This window comes from Magallana gigas, chromosome 4, assembly GCF_963853765.1.
Source record: "Magallana gigas chromosome 4, xbMagGiga1.1, whole genome shotgun sequence".
NCBI lineage: Eukaryota > Metazoa > Mollusca > Bivalvia > Ostreida > Ostreidae > Magallana > Magallana gigas.
Window position 1 is genome coordinate 38,768,459 of NC_088856.1, and position 15,761 is coordinate 38,784,219.

Consider the following 15,761-nt stretch of genomic DNA (forward strand, 5'->3'; position numbering starts at 1 on the left):
TAACACAATTTTATTTTTAGATCGTGAATTTTTTGTATAATTCTATACGGCTTATTTTTTTGTAATGTTAGATTTTCCATGAATTATTTACATTAACTAACAATTCGGGATATATGATTTAAATAAAAACCCTAATTAAATGATATGTAATAATAAAATGAAAGTGAAAGTACTTTACTTTAATTACATTCTTGTACCCAGTATGCGCATTTATCTTTGCTTTCCAATCATAATTTTTGGTAAATTATTCTAAAATCAGCAATTTTAATTAATTTTGAATTTGTATTTTATTACAACAAATTGAATTCATCAATATTCTAAACATCTAACTGTATAAATATATTAAATTTGTAAGTAGTAATGTATATTTATTATTTATTTATCAAAACACCGCAATTGGCTGCCAAACATTTGAGAAACGCGTATATATAGATCCAAATGACTTGCCCTATGGAGTGCAATGTACCTTGTTATTAAAGCATCCGGATGCGGCCACATAAATTGGTAATAGGTCACAGTGGTGATGTTTCATGGTGATCTTTAGAACGGTGGACTCCATTCGTTCAGGCAAATAATATACATTGTGACCATCTGATATATTGGGATAAATATTATCAGTGATGTGGAGTGTACGTGGACTTTACGTGGTCTTCGTCTATCTACATCGAATTATCATCTTGGAATTGTTGAACAATAATGAACATTGTACGACAAATTCAAATACACGTCTGTGCAATTTTCACTGTAAAAACTTCAGTGTACGTGATGTGTCACAAACGATTAGCAGAAGAGTACATAGAGTTGTATGATTCTGTGCGTCTAAGATTCACTCATCAAACATCTGACAGGTACTACATGCACTTCATTTTGCTTGAAACAAATTAATATTTAATTCTTACTAAATTAGTGTTTGTACCAATAGTATATACTCAAGGACAGTCAGTGCTTGTTGTAATTTTTATAATTTTTTAAGAACTCAGTACAGATGTTTAAATAATACTTATTTGGGTATACCCGTCGAAATGTATACTTGTACTTTTTTCATTAAATATGTTATGCAATCAGATATTTTTACACTAAAGAAAATGTGAATTAGATATACAAACTGAGTTTAACCTCAAACTGACTGAGCTTTTGTTCCTTTCTTTAGATATTTTTTATATTTACTATAATATTAACGCAATGTGGATATTTAGAAAAAAAATGAGTTGATTTGCTCCTAAAATTTATTAAATTTGAAACTGACCCAAGTGCTTATTTTTTTTTTTTTTTTATCTTTTTTTAATAAGAAAAGTTGACGTATAGAATTTTCAAATCTACTTTCAAATACTTGATAAATGAGTGTTGTGTCTATGAAGTGACTACCATTGCGTTGTTAATTTGTGTACTTTCTTTTTTTTACTTTTGCAGATTTTATAATCAACTGTTTTGTGAAAGCAAATTATGTTTTACTGAAACAACAAACTGCAGATACCATAATAACGAACTAATGTCCGACTGCTATTAAACAAAAAAATGTATTAAACCTTTTATCGATTGGGAGAACAGACTCTTCCTCCTGTGTAGCTGACTGATCGGCAATAAAAGTAGCATTCTCTTACTTTCTTTAAGTTTGAGATAGAAAGAGAGAGAGGAAGAAATGCAGACCAGGAATAAATATCATTTCATCGAAAGATCATACGAATTTGACCGCAGGGATCAAATAACCCCATAACCTAAACATGTTTATGCTGTGATTTCTCTGTAACACTCCTTTCTTTCATCACCACATTAAATACTAAAGAAAACATTTCGGAATTCACACAAATACAACAGATGTTTTTTGAAATTAGAATACTTAATTTAAATAGAAATACTGATTTGTATATGCATGTATTATACCTTCTGAGCAATATTACAATGAAGAAGTATGCTATTCTATGTAACCGAGAAGTAGTTTCCGTGCTGTCTGCCTATGGTGAATAGTTTTCGAAACTATTCACCTGCGGCATTCAATAATCTCCTTTTTAGACTCGGAACACCGCTGACATAATCCGATCGCTACAATTAATTCAGTCCAGTAACTCTTATGTGTTAATCATCAATAAATTCTGCATGGCCGATAATTACAGGTATACTAAAAAAACCTATTTACTGACTATTCGGACATAGCAAGTTTTTTTTCCCTCCCCTCTCAACAGCTTCGCCTCGTGAAATAGTTGCTGTCTTGGGGACAATAAACTTGATATCGTTCTCATAGCCAGTTAAAAGGTATATACTATCTTACGGAAACCAGGTTAACAACACCAACCACTTTCCAAGGTGCAAAAAGTCTGATCCGCACTATTTTGCCTGTTTGCATTTGATGATGAAGTACCTCGATCCCTTCCGTTGCTAGCTATTGTTCGTGGAAATATTTTCCCCAAAAAATCTACAACTACTTTAGAATTTACTAGGGTTTTAAACATTCTAAAGACTCGATGAATGTATTATCTGTTTAATCTAATATGTCTCGGGATTGTTTGTGTTTATTTACTGAATTATTTTTGCTGATATTGCTATTAAAGCACAGGCAAAACACATTTACTAATTTAACCTTCATGTTGTCTAATCAATGCAGCTTTAACCAGAATAATATTATTTATGGTAAAGAAAAAGCTAGGAAATGTAATCATTTATTAACAATAATGCACGCAGAGAATGTTAGATTAAAAGTGTGTTATAAATGAAACAATGTGAAAAATTGCGACATTATGAGTGTTGTTTGCTTTGAAAATGATTCATCACAATTTATTGTTTTACCAAAAATTAAATACATACTAAGAAATTAATTAACTCAAACATGTCAATAGGAAAAGGTCAGCATAAACCTTTTTTTTCATACCTCGCATGAATCATCAAAGAAAACATTTTATTATTTATATTAACATTTTTCTCTAAACAAATTTATAAATTGATTGTAAAAAGTAATTAAATTCACTAAAAATTCTGTTCATGTACATCAGTACGCCACCTAAAAGGAACAACCAAATCGTCTCCTATTGGAAATTAGAGTCTGATATCATAATGATTAATTCGTGCATGCGGTGCAGTGTGTGATGTTTTTTTTTTATATCACTGCAGGTTATGACAATTCGATAAACAGGGCTTCAAGCCACGGACAAATCAGAATATAAATGTTATTAAATTCACGTACAGACCAGGTTTTGCCATTTTTTAACATTTAAACACACTGCACCACTTCACTTTACGGAGCTGGTGATGGAGTTTTACACAAATAGGCGATTAACGTGACGATAAATGTAGTAAAATATCAGAGAAATGTTTTGGAATCAATTATTAACACAGAATGTGTTCGGAAATAAGGTTAATCAGTTCAAAACTAGTGCCAGTTTGTGTACACCGTAACAAGAACGGAATTGGGTTCCCCGGGCTTCCATCCGATTATTTACAGACCGGGAGTTACAGTCCTGCTGCTATAGACATACATGTATACAACCGTTTTCACACAAGACATGAATATGACACCTTTCCGGGGTCCCTCGACTTAAACATTTGTTCTTTCTTTTTTTTTCTTTTGTCTTTAAATGCAATAGCCCCTTGTCGATCACGACACTGAAATGATTTGCTACATAACGAATAACGATAATGAATATTTCAAAGGGGACTTCACAGTCCGTACCGGACGTAGAAAAATGGAAATTATAATCAACACTTTTAAATAATTTGTATAATACAATATTTATTTGAATTTAAAATCTGAAGAATTTAAATCTAATTCTATAATTTGCAGGTCATAACATATGTACATGTCGTTCGATAAAAAACACAAACATACCTCTCTTTTAAATCATTCATTGAATTCGGCATATGAAGCTTTAAGTTTCATAGTTGTTTGTTTGATTTGTTGATAATACATTGCAATATTAAAATCTAGAAAAATGACTTGAATTATAAGTTTCTGAAGATGGGAAATGTTTAATTTGGATCGTCACGCTATTAACTACAGTTCCTCACCAAAACAAGTTATGATGCACAAAGATTAATCTACTTTATCAACAAAATCTATGACACATTGTGTCATTTATCTATTAAAGCGTTATTGGAAATCATTTATTTGACCTTTTTGTAAATAAAAGAATTAATTTCATCTTTTCATTATTGAGATAGTTAATTCATAACATTTTTACAAACCAAATAAAACTGTCTTAGTATGAACAATTTTATAAAGATATATTTGTCGAAAGAGGTATCTCTTTGTGTTTCAGGATTTGAAAATACAAAACTTTTGAAATGTTTTTTCAAAAATCTTTATTTTGATATCGTTATAGAGTTGCTATAATTTAACTCCAGAAAAGAAAGACCATTCTCCACTACCATGGACAAAATGTCCATTGTTTCCATGGGTTCTAATCCATACTTTTTCGCCTTTCTTCATTTTAATGTTTGCATTTGAGGTTGACATAGCGGGGTCTAGCCGTTCTGACCCCTTCCATCAGTATAGTTTCTTGTAATCGTTTCTCCATTGCGAACAATGTCGGTGACAAAATGTTTTCCCGCTGGTGTTAATGTTGTCCACGAAAAAGAATAGATTCCATCGGACGGAGCTGTAAATTTTCCTGAAGTCTTATCGTAAGCGTTTCCTTCGTTTAGTGAAACCTTATCAAAGATAACAGTTTCTTCGTTTTTCATGTTTTCCAAATTCTTTGTAAGTGTAGATTGGAAAGCAATAGGATCTATTTCAAAATTAGAAATACAACATCAAAGTAAGAAGAAATACAGTGTATTATAAAACAAAAAGAAACGAAATGGTTTGAATTCGATTAATGTATATTATTTTTATTAATGTTTTTCGTGGTCATGTTAAGGATTCTCCATCATTTTAAAAATAACTTTAGTGCTGTAAAGTGATTTGAAATGAATGATTCTTGTTGCTGTCAATTTCCCGAATTCAATTTAAAAAAAAAATAATATAATAAGAGGAGTAAGACAGGAAACTTTACAACAGCTTAACTAGATAAATTTACTGTTAGGAAAAATAAAAGTTTACGGTGACACTTAGATTACACAGTTAAACGTCTCATAGAAAACCCTAGTCATATTTAACTACACACCCTAAAATCAAAATATAAATATTGAACATGAACTTATTGTTTTCCGATCCTTTGTGATATAAAACAAACGACTGTTAATTAAATGGATTACAAACCTTTGCAGCTCAAATTTTCAAAACCCATTCCATTGCATATCGCCTTGTAATTGTTGTATCTTGTCACCACTTGTTGAGGAGTTTCATGTGCACTTCCCGCCACAAGAAGAGCTAAGCTCAGTAACAAATAGCAGATTCTGAAAATATGAAATGTTATTTAAAATCACAAAAACTTGTAGTAAAGGCATTCATGAAAGAGCAAAAAGGATTGTATTATTACCTTGTCATATCTTTTATCTTTCCTGATAAAAAAAAACCTTCCCATCACTTGGCTTGGCTGGATTTTTATAGAATAGCTCAAACGTATATACCGCAATGTTATTATCAAATTACCAACTACTCACGCTATACAATCATTTGTTGGATATTTTTGCCCCTATTTATATCAATCTTGTAAACTTCGTTGGCGCACGGTCAAAATGAATGCAAATTTATCAGCTACCATATTTTCATTTCTTTGGCAACCATTTCGAGTGTTTTCATTTCATCCAACTTACTGACAATGAATATAAAATGATGATTGCTTTTCAATGTATTATATATATATATATATATATATATATATATATATATATATATATATATATATATATATATATATATATATATATATATATATATATATATATATATATATATATATATGAAATATCTCTTCTTTCGGATCTTTATACTGTTTAACGAAATGCCTTGACTTTGCTTTAAATATACAAAAAAGTCCTTGGTGAAGTATATTTAACATTTCATACATTTCAGAGCCTTGCACATCTACACGCACACAGTTGTAAAATAACGTGATGATCTATACTTAAAACACAGATGATCGTTGACTATTATTTTATTTTCACTACATTATTTTTGTGATATTCATTTTCAAATCCTTGTCATGGTCGCTAAGACAAGATGATGTGATGTGAGCTGATGACGCAAGCATTTTTTTTTCACATAACAATCATGCAGACTTGAAAAACATGTTAAAATAACAATGAAAAAGAATATTTGTCATTTCTAAGAACATCAAGGAAGTAGTAATTTAACAACTGCTAATTATGTTGAGACTGTCCCTGAAGTTTTATATTCCTTTGTTGGTTTTTGATTTTGATCCCTTCTAGGACCTAATGGTCTGGAGTCTGCGATCTGCATTGGGAATATACTTTTATACTTTTTTTAGGATTCCTTTACACGTATGCATGTATCAAAAAATGCATCGTCGTGCGACTGTTTTCAAAGCCCCCTATTAAAAAGACGGCATTGTATCACTTCTGAGATTTGAGAAACATTTGCATCAGCCCCATAATTAGTTTAAACAACAATACATCACGATATTTGCATTATAAAATTGTCTGTGAAACCGAGTTTTTTTTTCTCCAGATATATATATTCTTAGGTTGCAGTATGTACATCTTCTTTAAGCTCATATTAATAAGCCCATGGGTCAAAGTGTTGGATATCTCTTAATTTGTTTTCCCCAACCCCAGCTGTAATGCAGTAATTTCACTGTTTCCCTTTGATTAATAACACCTTAGCGGATATTTCAATTTCCTTTTTGATCACATCTGATAAATTCAGGTCTGTCAAATTAAAACAAAACTGTTCGGGTTCAAATGTGTACTTTTCATCAGGTGAATTGATGCAATGAGGGTATGGCTTCATAAAAAGTGCCCAAACAAAGTTTATCTTATATTCTTATAATTTATTTCTTCCAATATTTAAAAAAAATACATAAAATAATCCATAAATGTATCATATAAATTTTTAGTGTTGCATGTTTTTTTTAACTTTTCAAGTATGCGTGGATGTAGGTCTATTGTATCTGGTTACCAACTGGTGTTCCAGGTTGGGCGTCTGTCATGACACTGATCAATAACAAACATCTGACGTAAAAAAAGTAGATATAATATAGATATTAGTAGAGAGAGAAAGAAAGAGAGAGAGAAAGAGAGAAAGAGAGAGAGAGGAGAGAGAGAGAGGGAGAGAGAGAGAGAGAGAGAGAGAGAGAGAGAGAGAGAGGGGGAGAGAGAGAGTCATATGTGCGTCCTTTCCTTCAATTTCAATTCAGCCGTATGTCAACAGCATCTGGAGCAAATTAGCTCCTTTTAAGTGTTTGTTTTTTTTCCAGAAAGCAATCCATATACTTCAAATTCTTTCAAAAATGCTGAGAAAACATGCACTGCATTTCGCATGTCGATGCTACGTACGTACCATACAAATTTATTTTATCGGAATGCTAGACATGTTTATCAGGAGATTCATTCAACTGAGACAAAAAAAGAAAGAAACAAGTTTATTAAAAAGACTAATACTTCTTATACAAAACGATTGAAAAAAACCCAGGTAATTATTTTGTCTTCTTAAAAACAGTATTTTCATTTGGTTTAACAATGTATTGAGAGAATGCTTGATTTAGAACGCTCTACTTTATAATTTTGTACCTCAAAATATCAACCGTTAGCAGATTTACATTAACATTCCTTTATCTTTTTTTAAGGACTTATCATGATGATTGTTAACTTGTATGCCATCTGAGCTGAAAATTGGGAATTAAATTATGTGGTTTATGCGGTTTTATTTCATATGTCTCCGTTTTGTTTTCATTTTGTTGCCGTTGACAAGGTGGAAGACGATCATCATTGTGTCAATTATGTTAGGTCCTGAGTCCGCGTTGTACATACATGGACTACCCCATGTTTGCAACAGTGGTAGGCATATGATGAGACAAATACGTTAGGTTTTTTTTAAACAGGTTTAAAAATAAATGGTTCATTTTTTTAAATCTCTTGTTAATTGGGAAAAGATCTTTAAAAAAAACCTAGATATGTTGTTACTGCAGATCGGGGAAGGATGACCCTCCGAAACATGAACACAGCCCCCTATAAATTAATGAATAATAGAAAATATGTAATGATTTTGATGATTTTATCATTAGAGTGAATAGAAATGACACGTCCTAATTAATGTTAATAGCTTTAGTCTTTTCTATAGCAATTTTTGACTCAGTATCGTCGGTTTTTACATCATGTACCATTGGATTTTGTTCTGGTTTGCAACACTGTCTTTTTAATTAATAAAGATCAGTGGAATGGGTGGACCGATATATTAGAGATGTAAATTGAATTCATCAGGTCGGACAAGACATATTTATATACCACATGGGTTTATATATCACTAAATGTCTTACCAGTTGCGATAATAATAAACTATAAGTAATTAAATCTGCTGAAAATTCAACTGAGAGATAATATATTCGCATAAATGGTGGTCAATGGTATGTAAGGTCACGTCGAACACGCTTACCGTAAATTATATCACGTTGCAGTCAAGGATTATGAAAGGTTAAGCAAGTTCACACAAGGTAAACAACAGCACTCAATAATAGGGAAGGCATCCTGGACTTTCGCTTTTTTTAGAATATAAGTATAAGTGTAGCAGGTCAATGTATATTGTCAAAATTGATTTTCAAATGAAAGAACAAAAATACCTCACTGCGGTTTTTTTTCAACATGTTGCTTTATTTTGATGTCGCTATAGATATACTACAATTTTACTCCAGAAAAACAACACCAATCATCACCATGGGCATAGTACCCCGAGGTGTCCTTGGTTCTGATCCACACTTCATCGCCTTTCTTCATTTTGATGTTAGCATGTGAGGTTGACATAGGCCATCCATCGTGACCCCTTCCATCGGAATTATTGTATGCAACTTTTTGGCCATTTTGCACAATTTCAGAGACAAAGTATTTTCCATGTTTTGTTAATATTGTCCATGTAAAGGAATAAATGCCATCGGACGGTGCCGTAAATACACCGGAAGTCTTGTCGTACGCGTTTCCTTCGTTTAACAAAACCTTATCAAAGACCACAGTCTCTTTCGCCTTCAGGTTTTCCAAATGCTTGGTAAGTGTAGATTGGAAAGCAATAATATCAATTTTAGGATCTACTGGAGAAAAATGAAAGTTAAAATATTATAAACGAAATCCAAAGACATGAAAATGATTAAAATATTTATATTTTAGTGTGTTTGTCTGTAATAACACAACAAATCGGTTTCACATTGTACGCTCCAACAAACCTTATAGGTTTTGCTGGGGCGCAAGCGGGATTTCCATAATTAACAAAAATGATAAAAGGATAGTCATGTCAATATTCTAATAATAAGTCGTACACCTGCTGATAATATGTGGAATTTGTGCATGGAATCCAGCTATCAATAAGTAGTGTGATTTTTAGTGTTAGGCCAAAACAGTGTATACATGTCTTACTTCTGTATTGTGCAACAGGTCATACCGACCCCTGATAATCTTTATCATAATTAAATCCTAAAGTCAAAATTTAGATATAAAAAGATTTTTCAAACCCTTGCATTGCACTTTTTTTAAACCAAGTCCATTACATATCGCCTTGTAGTTGTTGTATCTAGTCACCACTTGTTGAGGCGTTTCATGTGCAGTTCTGGCAACATGAAAAGCGAAGGTCATCAACAAATAGCAGATTCTGAAAATATTTACAATGTTCAATACAAAATCTTGCAGTAATTGTTTTCATCTGAGAGAGGGAGAGAGAGAGAGAGAGAGAGAGAGAGAGAGAGAGAGAGAGAGAGAGAGAGAGAGAGAGAGAGAGAGAGAGAGAGAGAGAGGGAGAGAGAGAGAAACAGAGACAGAGAGAGACACAGAGACACAGAACCTTTTCATTGTGTTATCTTTCCTGCGAAAACACCCAACAGAAAATTTAAGGCCTGGGATGATTTTTATACAAAAGCTCAAACCACTTTTACTATCAAATAACAAACACCTCACGCTAAACGATCATTTGTTGGATACATGTATGTTTAAAAAATGTTCGCCTGCTTGCATCAATTTGTTTGGCAACCAACAAGTACATAGCTAACAAAATTTACTCATTTACACATTACTTTTCATCCGACGCTGAGTGTTATCAAAAGACATACACTTTTTTATTCATTTATTTATTCCTTTGTAATTCACGATTAAGTTCGATGCTTTCGTATCAAGTATTCATTAAGGTACTTACTAGTATTAAAACATTTTAGAGCCTCGTAGGTATACATATAACTATACGAATTACATGTTATTTCAGACATTTAAAAGAAAAGTAGCTCCTGGAAGCCAATTACAAATTTATTACATTAAAGATTACCAAAAGTATCATTTCATAGTTTTGCATTTTACTACTATTTATTGTTGTGTTTCCAATCCATTATATAAATAAGAGAAAGGATGGATACATAAAAACTATATTAATTAAGAATTTTATCATATTCACAACTGTAAAGTAAAATTGAGTTCATTATTAAAGTATGCGTTTTAAACAAGATAATTACATTGTTGAACTAAGAATGAGTTTCCGAATGATGTTTTTTTTCTAAATCAATTACTCTGTACCGTTTCTAATATCGGAATTTTGAATCAGGTTGGTATCGTCCAAAAATTCTTCTGGTGTAATATAATAATTTGTTGATCGTCTTGCGTAAAAAAAATTGATTTCAAAATAATTTTTTTATGACTTTTTTTGTCATAATTGAGGTCCTAAAATTGGTAAAAAGATCACTGTTATCCATGACATACACTACCATTCATAATGTGATACTGCTTAATTCTGAAAAAAAATGATATTTCAGGACACTTGCATCGAAATGTAACAAATTTAAGCTCGGTTAACTTGAGGAAATGTTCATTCGCCTCACAAATTATCCTATATTAGTTGGATCTTTATACCTTATAGGACCATCAAATATTTATTTTAGTGTCCTACTTTAAATATTAAAAATGATATACTGTATCAAATAATATACACATTGCACGTTCTTTCTAACCTTGTAAAATACACTTGGATAAGAGAAAACACTAGACTAACATTGTTATTTATTCGCTCATTATCTTTTCTGACCTAAAGCTCGTAAAATCACACACATATCTGAATTATAAAGCGAGACTTGAATAAAAAATATGATATGTACAGTTTTATTAAATAAATATCCTCGTATATAACCAACAGCTGTACGTCGGTAATTAAACCTACGATCTACTTTGATCTCCACACTGGGCAACAATGTCTTTTCGAAGCAGCATAAGGTTTATATAAAATGTCCCTCTAGTGGCAATCAAATTGCAAGAGATAATGTTGATAACGCTATCTTAAAAAGAAAATAACGAGTAACTTTATTACATACATATCAACTTTACTAGTCATATGTATAGCACAGTGAGGGTCATTATCGATTTTTCCTTATTTCATTAAACAAGTGGAAACTGTTTCAAAATATTACATCTGAAATCCATTTTCCAATATTTTCAAGCTTTGTTTGAATACAAAACTAGTATTTTGGTAATACATGTATTACCATACACTTTTTTGACTATTATTATCTAAAAAAAAAAACCTATCAAACTAGGCACCTAATAAAGCATAAATGTGAATCATTTTGTTTTGTTTGATTCTTGAGCTACCTTTCAAGTTATAAAAGATACAAATGTTCAGTAATTGCCTACGGTATGTTATTCATAATAGAACAAATATATCCTTTCAAAATTGCACAACATTGTGTCTCTAAATGAACATAAATGTATTTAAATGTTAATTGTTATATCGTTTAATCGAAATATCTTTTAAAATTGTCCTGAATAGTTCTTTTTTGGAATGGTTACACAGGCTTGAGCTACTTCCCCGCCCATTATCACGAATTTAAGATCAGTGATTATCAAAACAAACGCGTTGAGATAATAACTGATATAATTAATAAATTTTGAATTATACAAACATCAAATCGAACTATAAACTGCAGTGGTTTTTAACCTTAAAAGAAGAACAAAATCGGTCTCTGTAGCTTCATTATTGTATGCAAACTTTTTTTTTTCAAAATAGTAAATGGATCTTCAAAATTAAAAGAGATCTAAGGTACCAATACATAAGTAGCATACTGCATAGAAAGGGCACCTATTGAACGACTGTGTAACGTATGCACCAACAATGTAAAAAAAAAAGAAGCTCTTATTTTCATTCCTAGCCCGAAAACTGGTGTTGTAAGGAAAAACAAGACTTTATAACAAGAAAGAAGTTTTAGTTGTTGGTCGTAGAAACCGAACGAGTACTGGAGTACCTGAATACACATCGACGTTTTTAATAGCCAGCAGTCTATTTTATGCATATTTGAAAAAGAAATGTTAATAGTAGACATCAAACAGTGTATTCCTTTTTAAAACGAAAACTTTATTTTGATTTTAAGTTAATTCTTTTTTTGGTTAACAGAAATACTTTGTTAAATGTACATGTAAAAACTCTTTTTTGACAACCAACCCAAATGAATCAAAAGTAAGATTCCTTCAATAAGACTCAAAAGTATAAGTTAAATAACTATTTTTTTCATTTTTTTTACGGAGAATACAGTCTACAAATCTATCAGAGCTAAGGTGAATACCATCAATTAAGACACGTTTTTTTTTTAAATTTATTCCATCATGCTTGCGCTGGTTTTAATACATAAATTTGAAACAACTATTGCTTTTTTTATCAATTGAATTAAACTAATTTTAGATGTTTACAATAATGAAATACGTTTTTTTTCATTCAATTTAAGAGGGAAACAAATTAAACAGGATCCCAAAGAATTGTGAAATATCTATGTCATTGAAAACCTTAACAATTTAGTCTCAAAGGAAAGGAGCGCACTAGGCGTTTAATATGCATTTCTACTTGACGCAAGCATTAAAAATATGAAACATGGCGAAATAAACATTAATCTAAAATTGTTACAATAACTTTTGAAAGGTATTAATCTGAAAGTTAAATATATCTTTAATTGATGACTAAGTCAACACACGTAATCTTTTTCATTTAAAGGTTGCTGTTTTAAAAAAAAATAGATATGAGTAGCTTTAAATATTTCAGTATAGTAACAATTCTATTACAGTTTTAGTCCAGAAAAAGTACACCACTTTCCACCATGAACATACTGCCCATGAATGCCATCAGCTTTTAACCACACTTTATCATCTTTCTTCATTTTAAGGTTAAAATGTGAAGATGACATAGAGTATCCAACCTGTCCTCTTCCATCGGTATAATTAAATGCAATTGGTCGACCATTGAGCATTATGTCAGTGATGAAATATTTACCCCCTTTTGTCAATATCGTCCAAGAAAAAGAATACATTCCATCAACCGGTGCTGTAAATATTCCAGAAGTGACATTGTAGGCATTTCCTTCGTTTAATGAAACCTTATCAAAGATCACAATCTCGTTTTGTTTCATTTTTTCAATGGTTTTGGTGAGTGAAGATTGAAAAACAATGATGTCTGTTTTGACTGTAATAAATGGAAAAAAATATTGAATTTAAAAATTGTATTCACGCGGGGGTGTTAAGGAAGCATATAGGCAATTTAGCGTCTTATTTTGACTGTCATATTCAAAATCGTGAAATTAAATAATGATTTTGAATAAGATTAAAACCTTAGTATTATCCTTTAAAATAGATGTCAGTGCAATAAAATCGGGTAGTACATTACTGCCGCATTGGTACATTATCAAGTGACAACTATTAATAGCTTACGTATATTCCTTAACATAAAATGAGATAGAACAACACTCCCCCGCGGTTTCCAAAATAAAATAAGCATACCAAGTGAAAGCGAAACATCTCAGTTTAAATCAAAACTGCTGCTAGAATCGTATGTTTGTCCTTATTAAAAAGTTATTTATCCGGTTCTAGTAAAACCGTCCTAACTTTTATATAGTTTGCACGGAAAACGGCAAATTGCATCAAAATAACACACAACATGCTATTCTAGTAGCACTTTTCAATTTAAGCATTGATCAGACTAACAATACGTATAAAATTCAAAGTTCAATATATACGGGGTAGTGTTGTTCTAGTCGGATTTTTACATCATAAACAACGACAGAGGAAAGCCTGGCCGAGAAATAAAAGAAAATTTACATACCTTTTAGCGAATGATTGATAAAACTAACATCTCCCCCTGTATTCTCATGTTCCAATCTCAATAAATTACACCACAATACTTTATTAGAGTTCTTAGATTAGTTATATTTTGAATATGTTTACAATGCTTTCCGATCAAATTCACACGACAGTCAACTTTTAGTCATGTCGTCATCAATGTGTAAATCTACGTAACACAAACTAATTTCTGGAAAAAAAATTGTCTTCAGTATTTTTTATTTGTTTTTGATCTACGTTTCGTTGCTTATATATTTGAATATGTATATCATAACTAAGATTTGTGATTTCACGGAATTACATGCAACTCAGATTCCATATGCTTCCTTAACACCCCCGCGCACAACACAATTTGAAAAAAGCGCAGTCGTACCTACATTTTAAAATGCATATTAAAGATGTGTTCCTACCTTTGCAGTGCATATTTTCAAACCCCAGTCCTTTACATATGGTCTTGTAATTATTGTATCTAGACAGAACTTGTTGTGGCGTTTCATGTGCAGTTTCTGCCACAAGAATAGCGATGCTCAACAAAAGACATATGAGGCTGAAAAATGCTACTTACATATAGATCAGTAAATCACAATTTCTTATAAGGGAGAGAGAGGGAGAGAGAAAGAGAAAGAAAGAAAGAAAGAAAGAAAGAAAGAAAGAAAGAAAGAAAGAAAGAGGGGAGAGAGAGAGAAAGAGAGACTACCTTTTCATAGTTTTTCCCTTTTTAAAATTCCGTTCGTTTCCGTGGTTTGAAATCATTTTAATCATATTTATATATGAAATCTACGCTCATGGCTAGGGCATCAAATTACACATTACTCACGCCATTCAATCATTTGTTAATATTTTTAAAGGCGTAATTAGTTATAGCAAGTAATTGCACATGTATCAATTCTTATGAAATATAAAGCTGAAAACGGAAATCAAGATTATATCAGAGTTACAAATATGTGGAATACCGACAAAAAAAATCAGCGAATATGTCTGCTACATTACTGACTAGCTACGGAAATTTAGCATTTTGTAAAAGTTAAAACTTACAGGAGGCAAGTCACGTTTTTATCTTTTTTGACAAATGTGAGTCTCTATATACCTATTATTATATCTAGAATCTCTTAGGCTTTGATTTCATGGGCATGTGCTTAGCATTGAAGTTCAGAATCACTTAAATGAATGAAAGCAAAGCAAAATTTTGAAGGACATTTCTACTTTTATTTAGAACTTTTCAGTATATGTCGCAAAGAGCGATTCTCAAAAATGTCGGCACGAGAACTACTGATGACTAGTTTTCCATTGATCAATAACATTTTTCATACCTTACATGTTACACACAATGTATTCAGAGATCGAAATATTCATGTACATATTGTTTGATCAAAGTTAGACTAGAGGTGTTTAAATATCTACTTATTGTTTTAATGGAACAAAATTCTCTGTAAAGCTGACATTTATAAAAGTCTTAATTATTTCCCGTTGTCCGTTATAATATCACAGTTGTTTAACTATTGATTTTTTTTCCTTTTAAACATCCCAACAGATTGCCAATGTGCGTTGTACTTAAATGAAGTTTATATTGTTTTTTTGACGTAGAGATTCAACTAAAT

At 31.3% G+C, this 15,761-nt stretch overlaps 2 long non-coding RNA genes across 2 annotated transcripts; both read right to left on the minus strand.

Moving 5' to 3' along the window:
• Nucleotides 1–8,676: 8,676 nt before the first annotated feature.
• On the minus strand, nt 8,677–9,921 carry LOC117682918 (uncharacterized). The gene is made up of 3 exons (XR_010712555.1): nt 9,872–9,921; nt 9,546–9,682; nt 8,677–9,128 (listed from the first exon to the last, which is right to left on the minus strand). It is a non-coding gene; the product is annotated as an uncharacterized lncRNA (long non-coding RNA).
• Nucleotides 9,922–13,075: 3,154 nt separating this feature from the next.
• On the minus strand, nt 13,076–14,892 carry LOC105343494 (uncharacterized). Its single transcript, XR_010712623.1, has 3 exons — nt 14,861–14,892; nt 14,574–14,710; nt 13,076–13,510 (listed from the first exon to the last, which is right to left on the minus strand). It is a non-coding gene; the product is annotated as an uncharacterized lncRNA (long non-coding RNA).
• Between the last annotated feature and the right edge of the window lie 869 nt (nt 14,893–15,761).